This window comes from Macrosteles quadrilineatus, unplaced genomic scaffold (assembly GCF_028750875.1).
Source record: "Macrosteles quadrilineatus isolate MER2022 unplaced genomic scaffold, UCM_ALF_1.0 Scaffold_2__2_contigs__length_208266976, whole genome shotgun sequence".
Classification (NCBI taxonomy): Eukaryota; Metazoa; Arthropoda; class Insecta; order Hemiptera; family Cicadellidae; genus Macrosteles; species Macrosteles quadrilineatus.
This window is the reverse complement of record NW_026542595.1, coordinates 191,447,648-191,457,988: the sequence shown is the minus strand read 5'-3', so window position 1 is coordinate 191,457,988 and position 10,341 is coordinate 191,447,648. Positions and strand designations below refer to the sequence as shown.

Below are 10,341 nucleotides of genomic sequence, written 5' to 3'. Positions count from 1 at the left end.
TCCACTTGTACAGTAGACACAAAATATGCTAAGTTAATTATTATTTCTGTAAATCATTTGAAGAATCGAGTTTTATCAGAAACAATACGTAAGTTTGATTTTGGTAACAAAAACTAAAAACTACAGATTAAAGAACCAGCTCAGATTTCCGTTCTAATCTTATTGTCAAATTGCCCAGCACGTATTTATTAACTTATTAAGTAAGCCTATTTTGTAGTTTGATCTAGGCATTGTCTTTATAAATTTAGCCAACATAGATCTGAAAGTAACAGACATAAAGATTGCGTCAATTAATCCCTTCATAAAGTTGAACACAGATAAATTTAAATGTATTTTTTAAAGTAATAATTGAACAACAAAATGACCCTCACGAAAGTATTCGTGCTACTGGCCTATTGTCTTAACTTAACAGCATTATCATAGACATTAAGTTTATGATCCATATCGTGTCTGTTCGTTTAAAGCCTACCATTGGCCTGTTCCTGTTCTAAGTTAACCCTAGCAGTGGCCAATGTTAGAAGTGGGGAATGGCCAACCCATTTTGGCGATTTTGCAGACCTTTTTTTAAAAATCTGTCAAAATTACAAATATGGACTCAACCTATCAATGTTTGTATTCATTTTATTCAGAAAAAGCAGGAAAATCTGAATATATAAATAAAAATTAAATCTGAGTTGGTAACTTTTTTGAAAAATAAAAAAAATTCAAAAAATTTGATTGAAATTTCAAAAGTAAAGTCTTGTTATTACTACAGTATAATTTTCAGACCAAAACCATTATATACATTTTGTAGTAAATTCAATTCCCTACATAGAAATGTATAACACATGGGAGAAATATTTTTTTTTACAAAATGTTATGTAAGAAAATGAAGAAAATTCAAATTTTGTCGCATAAGACGAATAATTAGTAACTCGGAGATAACTCATGTAAGGTAATTAGTGATAATAATATAGTACACATATTCTTGTAGGTTATAAACTAAGGAATACAAATATGTCACATTGTAGGCAGTAAAAAAATTTTGATTACCCGTTTATGATACAAAAAACTAAAAATTTACAGTTTACATAGAAAAAAATTCAAAGACATTTTTGTAAAAAATTTTTGTACAGATTTTTGTAGGCCAAACATATTATAAAAATGTTATACCGTAGTACATTCAATTCTCTTTATAGAAATGTATAACACATGGGGAAAATATTTTTATTTACATGTGTTATGTAAGAAAATACGAAAAATCGCAAGGTTTGTCACGTAAGACGAATAATTAGTAACTCGGAGATAGCTCATGTAAGGTAATTAGTGATAGTAATATAGTACACATATTCTTGTAAGTTATAAACTAACGAATGCAAATATGTCACATTGTAGGCAGTAAAAAATTTTTGATTGCCCGTTTATGATACAAAAAAACTAAAGATTTGCCGTTTATGTAAAAAGAAATTCAGATATTAGACTTTCCAGTAGGCTTATACTCATGCATAAAGATTACTGTTAGTCCTAAAACACAAAAACATTACTAACAAAAAACACTACATAACTACAAAATCCGAAATTAGAATGATTCCCAAGATATTCGCTGAACAATATTTACTTTCAAAACGTAAGTCAGCTGATCCGCACAAAACAAGCAGAGTACTGTAACTTGGTCAGATGGCAATTTTCTTTTGTTGCTGACAGAACACAGAAATTATACAGTGATCAGGGCTGCCATTTCTCAACACTAAATTATTCTACGTTTCCTACACTACAAAAGGATATTATATTTGAATAGTTATAAATATTCCATTATATATATATTTCGACTTTAGAAATGGTCCTGGCGGGACCATTGGCCATTTGTTAATTTTTGTAAAATTACGTGTTTTCTAAAAATCATATGTTCTTTGCTATCAATGTATTGATAAAATAATCTATGCCAAAATATTCAGCAACTCTACTGCTATCTAGTGGTATAACTCGCATCCAGATAGGGAAAAACTAACCTCGCTATGATTTTCTAAACTTTATGTGTTTAGCGGTTACGCAACCCTACAAGTGGAAGTAGATTCGCGCGGAAATTTTCATTCAAATTTAAATTGCAATTACGTTGACATATTGACGCTAGAAGGTTCGTTTATATAATAAAATGAAAGTTTAGAATGTCATCTTTCGAATGGTATATGAATTATCCACTTTAAAGATAATTATCAATTAGTTTTTAACGTTAAAAATGTTTGGACATAAATGGTCCCGGCGGGACCATGGCCATTCTAAGGGTGCACGGTGAAATGGTCCCGCCGGGACCATTGGCCACTGCTAGGGTTAAGTTAGTACTGTATTCGTGGGTTAGACATAGCCTATAGAAGCATTACATAGTTAGTTTCTCTAAATTTTTGTCCAGACAAGGTAGTATCAGAGAGGGCCTAGGCTAGGCTTCACTGTGGACATCTAACTGATAACCTATTTAGTCTACCATGATCATTTAATGCTTAGGGAATTAAGTTAACAGGCATGTAGGCTATTGGTTAGTAGTGGATCTTAAATAACTTACGTATAACTAAAATGGCTATTTGCAAGACTAAATTAAGACTCACTTGTGAAGCCTAAATTGTATTTCTTCGACTCTCTGGTAGGTTATAAGTTAGCAAATATTTTAGTAAGTTATAGTCTAATGTAACTAGGCTACCATCTTAATACCATCTCTTCGTTTTTGACCAGGTTTACTGGATTAACTGCGTCAGTTTTCTTAATATTATATCAAATAGCAAATAAAATGTTCTTGTCATTTTCAAAAGAAAAAAAATAATATTATGTACAAATATGTCAACTCACAAACTTGGTGGTTGAAGTAGGGTTTTGAGTCAGTTACTCGCTAGATTATCCTCAAGGAAATCCTTGATGGAGAAATAGGCCGACTGAATAAGTTGGTCTTTCATTTTTCTTTCAAACTTCTTGGTCTCAAGGTTTCTCAAGTTCTCCGGCAGCTTGTTGAACAGCTTCATTGCCATGGCAGGGAAACGGCGTTGTGTGCTTATTAGGCGTGTTCTCGGTATATCTAACTTAGTAGAGCCACGTGTGGCGTGGTAGTGGACATCGCCTCTGGTTGTAAGCGCGTTCAAGTTCTTCTTGACATGTACCAATGAGGATAAGATATACATCGAGTAGACTGTGGGCACGCCTAATCTCCTAAAGATGGGTTTGCTGTGCTCACGCCGGTCACTAGAAGTGATGACTCGGATGGCCGCCTTCTGCAACCTCAGCACTGCCTTACAGCTTGGAGAGTGGCCCCAGAGCAGTATGCCGTAACTCAAATGGCTGTGGAAAAGGCCGTAGTAGATGGTCAAGAGATAGGATTCAGTCAGGCTGTTCTTCAATTTGCGAAGTAGAGATACTACCCTTGAGAGGTTTTTTGACATCTCTTCCGTATGACTCTGCCAGTTAAGCCGTGTATCAATAAAAAATCCAAGAAGTTTTACTTGAGGTACGATGTTCGCAGGCGGAGTTCTGCCCAAGGTGCAGATGAGTGTTTGGGTCTTGTTGACATTTAGCTGAAGTCTATTGGTCTTGAACCATTTCTCGGCGGAGGTCAGCTCCAAGGCCATCTTTCTCTCAATTTCCGTCACCGAGCATCCACCTAATACAAGGGTGGTATAGTCCGCATACATGAGAGCCTCGTCACCACACTTAAAGTCGTTCACCATTAGCAGGAACAGGAGAGGTCCAAGTAGCGAGCCCTGCGGGACACCGTGTTCCACCCTGCGTTCTCCCGAAAGAGCCCCATCAATTGCAACCACCTGTCTTCGATTCCTAAGGTAAGAAGAAAATGTAGCAAGCACAGTACCTTCCACTCCATAGGCTTCAAGTTTGGCAGAAGAACTTCGTGAGACACCACATCAAACGCTTTGCTCAGGTCTAGTAGGACTAGTTGGCCTGTTCACGATCCCCTTTTTTATACACAGGGACAACCCTGGCAACCTTCAGCCTATCCGGAAAACAACCCTGATCAAGACAAGAATTTATCACATGAGTCAGCGGACCTACGAAATCCTTAATCGTATTTTTGACTATGTTTACACTGATACCAAATACATCTTTGCTTGCTTTAGGGTGAAATTTAGCAACAAGTGATAATACTTCTGCCGGAGTAACGTTTTTCCACCTTGTCAAGCGGGTTTTAATTGTCACATTGGGCTTTGGATCTAATACAAAATGGCCATCTGCAGGAGTTAGCTCACTCGCAATATTACCAACCACACTTACAAAGTAGTCGTCTATTTCATCCGGGCTACTCACACAAGCAAGATCCACAGGTTTCCTACAAAGTTTGTTAGCGATACTCCAGGCTGCTTTTGCACTGGTTGGGCGACTCCCTTATGAACTTTTCATTTGCTGCCTTCTTTGCATTCTTCACCGCCTGTAACACCTCTTAACACGTAAATACTCATTATAGTTTACCTGCCTTTGATCGGGCGTAGTCGAATGCTTTACTCTATCATGTAAGATAATTACAAACTCCCTGAGCTTATGAAGTTGAGGTGAATAACAGTTCCTAAGTGCAGGAGGGCCGGACCGAGCCTTTACTTTAGAGTTATTGTTCACATTGGGATGACCTGAGTTTTTCCGACGGGTTTTCAAAGGAAAGCAGTTTTCAAATTCACTGTAAAATCTATCAAAGAAATTATCAAAAAGTTCATCTGCATTATGTATGGTCATTATCGGATCCCAGGAAATATTTCTTAATCTATTCAAAAAGAGCAGCTGAGAATCATCGTTAATTACTCTGTATGCAAATGTGTATTTGTCATGCCAAATAGGTTGAGGTGAGGTACTTACAGGAGTAGAAGTAATTTGCAACGTCACAGCACAGTGATCTGCCACCATCTCCACAGAAGTCACACAGTCCTCAGGGTCAAAGTTTATCGCAGCACTATCGAGACAAGCAATCCCCCTCGTGGGTTGGAAATTAGTCAGGTAGAAGCCATACGACCTTAGCAGATTAATCAGTTCAAATTCTTCAGATGATCCGGTGTTTAGGTGTACATTTAAGTCACCTCCAATGAAAATACGCTTGTGCACTTTGGTGACAAAATCCAGACACAGGTCGAGCTGTTTTAAGAAAGCATCGATGCTTCCCCCTGGGGAGCGGTAAACCACAAGAATAAAGAATGACTCGTCAACAAGTTCAATTCCAGTCACTTCGAATATTTGCTCTATACAGAATTGTTCCAATTTCAGTTTTGTACACTTAAAATTACTATTTACAAATATGGCTACTCCACCATTCTTCTTAACAGTTCTACAATAGGCTGATACCAAGACCTTATCACCCAAAGTTATATTTGTTAAAGATTCCGGGTGTGTCAACCAGTGTTCACTGACACAGATAATGTCTGGTATTTTTAATTCATCAAATAACAACAACAGATCCCAACTAGTATGATATTGTCGGTTCATGTCGATTTCTTAAAGATATTTTTTAAGTACCTATACTGATTTGCATTCTGTCCATCTTTTATGCTACATTTCCGTTATTTAACTTAAGGTCACTTCAAATTGACAACTACAATAATTTTTCATTGTTCAGTATCAACAGTCTTTGGTGAGTCGGTGGATCAGTTGGTAGCGTCCGGACTTCGGGCCTAAGGCAGCGATGTCGTGGGTCCGGATCCTGGTTACTGCCACTAAAATTTATCAGTACAGTTCACCTTCGTACTGTACCGGTTCACCCCTTGCTTTGCTAGATACGTTTCACAGCCAGATCTGTAGTCTTTGTGGATAAAAGAGGCCGCCAAGGGGCCATTCCATATCAAATCAACAAATAAAAATCAGTTTTCAACCTGACCATCTTGGATTACTTTGAAATTTGGTATGCTTATAGTTCTAACAAATACAAACAGAAAACTGGTTTTTGTTTATTTTGATCTTTTCCCGTTTATTTATAATTAATTTTTTTAAACATCCAAAATCGGCATTTTTTTACTTGCGGGGAGAGTTAAATTAAAAAAAAAAAAACTTGTCTGGATGTCAATGTATGTAGTAGAGATCATCTAACTCATTTATATGTTTTACCAGGTTGGATTGCTGAGCAGCATGGGTGAAAGATTTCTACAACAGTACATCTACAGTAGATGTAACTAGTAACTAGGAGGATGGTGGTTGAACTAATTGCTACAACATTTTTCCATGCAGAAAAAAATATTGGGACCGAGCAAGGCTAAACCAAACAAATGCAAATGCAAATGTTGGTAAGTTTAATGAAATTACATCCGCACCTACATGGCTTTGCCAATTATTGGTCTCAGCCTAAATGAAAGAGTGAGTTGAAATGCATAAACTTGTTTGAATTTCGATGTAATATAGATGCAATCTTGTTTTTTACAATTGTTTGAAGGGAACGGAAAAATCAATTGTTTGATCTGGGTAACTATTACGGTATTAACCAATTAAACTAAAAATTTGAATAAAAAAAATTCAATTGCATTTTAATTATTTACAGCTTGCAGGCTAATTAAAAGTGTAATTCAAAATTGTTTTTTATTAAAAAAAAGTTTTATTTAGGCCTAATTAATTAGTTAATAATAGCTACCCATATCACTAGTGGTGATCTATTAAACTCATTGCTACATTGTTGTCTAATGTTAAACATGTAGCAAAATGAAATGAAACAGAGGATAGCTATCGCCCGCGCTCTACTGAAAATCCCATCCATCCTCATACTAGACGAGGCTACCAGGTCAGTTGCAAGGGAATGACTTGATCGTAAAACATGTTAAAATGTAACATGTAAAAATGTAACATGTGGAAATATAAGAAGTTAAATGTAACGTGTTAAAATGTAACATTTTAAATTGTAACATGCTTAAATGTAACGTGTTAAAATGTAACATATTAAAATGTAACATGTAAAATTGTAACCTTTTAAAATGTAACATGCTTAAAGGTAACTTGTTAAAATGTAACATATTAAAAACGTTATGAGTACTGGTATGAGTAAAAGTTTTATGTCAGCTTGGTGGTTGAGTGATTATAGTACTGCTGTACTCGCCTTGTAATCAGAAGGTAGCTGGTTTGATTCTATGTTACTTTGTTTGTATTACCTGTCACTAGTTTGGTATTACTAATTTAATTAATCTTTGTCACAGGTGTACGAGGCTGCTGGGCTGGCCAATGCTGACAGTTTTATCCGACAGTTCCCTGATGGCTACAGTACCATTCTGGGGGAGAGAGGAGTTACCGTGTCTGGGGGCCAGAAACAGAGGATAGCTATCGCCCGCGCTCTACTGAAAATCCCATCCATCCTCATACTAGACGAGGCTACCAGGTCAGTTGCAAGGGAATGACTTGATCGTAAAACATGTTAAAATGTAACATGTAAAAATGTAACATGTGGAAATATAAGAAGTTAAATGTAACGTGTTAAAATGTAACATTTTAAATTGTAACATGCTTAAATGGAACGTGTTAAAATGTAACATATTAAAATGTAACATGTAAAATAAAATTATTAAAAGTATCGCAATCCTCTAAGGTCTTGAAGATTTAAAAAAAACAATAAACCACTTCAAAAAGTAACAGTTCGTGTTATTTCCTAATACGACACCACGACTTTAAACTTCTGTAATTAGTGATGTCACACGGGCGTGTTTCATACGCAACTTCTCTTTATGGTTTTATGACTCACTCTTCACATTTAATTACCGATATACGCCGATGCTGCAACAACGACAACAGTAAATCACAAGTAGTGAGGTTAGGTTGGTGTCGCAATTAAACCCCTTCCCGCCAAAGGGCAAGGCCCATGGCTGGATGAGCGACGACAATGGATCAGCTGATCTCCCCCCTCTTTGTTATCATGTAGCCGTAACAATACCTCGTGACTCCACCTAATTGGCATTATTCAATTTCAGTAACCACAGATGAAAGTGGAAGCAGATCCCTCATTCTGGTACGCAGGTCCTGCTAAAAGATTTCCTTGATGTACCTGTATGCTTGTGGGGAGGTAAACATTAATCAAGTCTAAATTCCTGGACGACGACGACGACGACGACGACGACGACGACGACGACGACGACGACGACGACGACGACGACGACGACGACGACGACGACGACGACGACGACGACGACGACGACGACGACGACGACGACGACGACGACGACGACGACGACGACGACGACGACGACGACGACGACGACGACGACGACGACGACGACGACGACGACGACGACGACGACGACGACGACGACGACGACGACGACGACGACGACGACGACGACGACGACGACGACGACGACGACGACGACGACGACGACGACGACGACGACGACGACGACGACGACGACGACGACGACGACGACGACGACGACGACGACGACGACGACGACGACGACGACGACGACGACGACGACGACGACGACGACGACGACGACGACGACGACGACGACGACGACGACGACGACGACGACGACGACGACGACGACGACGACGACGACGACGACGACGACGACGACGACGACGACGACGACGACGACGACGACGACGACGACGGACGGTTTTTATGTCAGCTTGGTGGTTGAGTGATTATAGTACTGCTGTACTCGCCTTGTAATCAGAAGGTAGCTGGTTTGCTCTATGTTACTTTGTTTGTATTACCTGTCACTAGTTTGGTATTACTAATTTAATTAATCTTTGTCACAGGTGTACGTGGCTGCTGGGCTGGCCAATGCTGACAGTTTTATCCGACAGTTCCCTGATGGCTACAGTACCATTCTGGGGGAGAGAGGAGTTACCGTGTCTGGGGGCCAGAAACAGAGGATAGCTATCGCCGCTACAAGCACTCTTAGCGCTCTACTGAAAATCCCATCCATCCTCATACTAGACGAGGCTACCAGGTCAGTTGCAAGGGAATGACTTGATCGTAAAACATGTTAAAATGTAACATAACATGCTTAAAGGTAACTTGTTAAAATGTAACACATTAAAAACGTTATGAGTACTGGTATGAGTAAAAGTTTTTATGTCAGCTTGGTGGTTGAGTGATTATAGTACTGCTGTACTCGCCTTGTAATTAGAAGGTAGCTGGTTTGATTCTATGTTACTTTGTTTGTATTACCTGTCACTAGTTTGGTATTACTAATTTAATTAATCTTTGTCAAAGGTGTACGAGGCTGCTGGGCTGGCCAATGCTGACAGTTTTATCCGACAGTTCCCTGATGGCTACAGTACCATTCTGGGGGAGAGAGGAGTTACCGTGTCTGGGGGCCAGAAACAGAGGATAGCTATCGCCCGCGCTCTACTGAAAATCCCATCCATCCTCATACTAGACGAGGCTACCAGGTCAGTTGCAAGGGAATGACTTGATCGTAAAACATGTTAAAATGTAACATGTAAAAATGTAACATGTGGAAATATAAGAAGTTAAAATGTAACATGTTAAAATGTAACGTGTTAAAATGTAACATTTTAAAATGTAACATGCTTAAATGTAACGTGTTAAAATGTAACATATTAAAATGTAACATGTAAAAATGTAACATGTAAAATTGTAACCTTTTAAAATGTAACATGCTTAAAGGTAACTTGTTAAAATGTAACATATTAAAAACGTTATGAGTACTGGTATGAGTAAAAGTTTTTATGTCAGCTTGGTGGTTGAGTGATTATAGTACTGCTGTAATCAGAAGGTAGCTGGTTTGATTCTATGTTACTTTGTTTGTATTACCCGTCACTAGTTTGGTATTACTAATTTAATTAATCTTTGTCACAGGTGTACGAGGCTGCTGGGCTGGCCAATGCTGACAGTTTTATCTGACAGTTCCCTGATGGCTACAGTACCATTCTGGGGGAGAGAGGAGTTACCGTGTCTGGGGGCCAGAAACAGAGGATAGCTATCGCCCGCGCTCTACTGAAAATCCCATCCATCCTCATACTAGACGAGGCTACCAGGTCAGTTGCAAGGGAAAGACTTGATCATAAAAAATGTTAAAATGTAACATGTAAATATGTAAAATGTAAAAATGAAAAAATGTAGACGACGACGACGACGACGACGACGACGACGACGACGACGATGACGACGACGACGACGACGACGACGACGACGACGACGACGACGACGACGACGACGACGACGGTTTTTATGTCAGCTTGGTGGTTGAGTGATTATAGTACTGCTGTACTCGCCTTGTAATCAGAAGGTAGCTGGTTTGCTCTATGTTACTTTGTTTGTATTACCTGTCACTAGTTTGGTATTACTAATTTAATTAATCTTTGTCACAGGTGTACGTGGCTGCTGGGCTGGCCAATGCTGACAGTTTTATCCGACAGTTCCCTGATGGCTACAGTACCATTCTGGGG

General features: G+C 38.7%; 1 long non-coding RNA gene across 1 annotated transcript; it reads left to right on the top strand.

Annotated features, from left to right (window-relative positions):
* Positions 1–7,224, top strand: LOC128987939 (uncharacterized). Its single transcript, XR_008490294.1, has 3 exons — positions 1–88; positions 6,058–6,230; positions 7,128–7,224. It is a non-coding gene; the product is annotated as an uncharacterized LOC128987939 (long non-coding RNA).
* Positions 7,225–10,341: the final 3,117 nt, after the last annotated feature.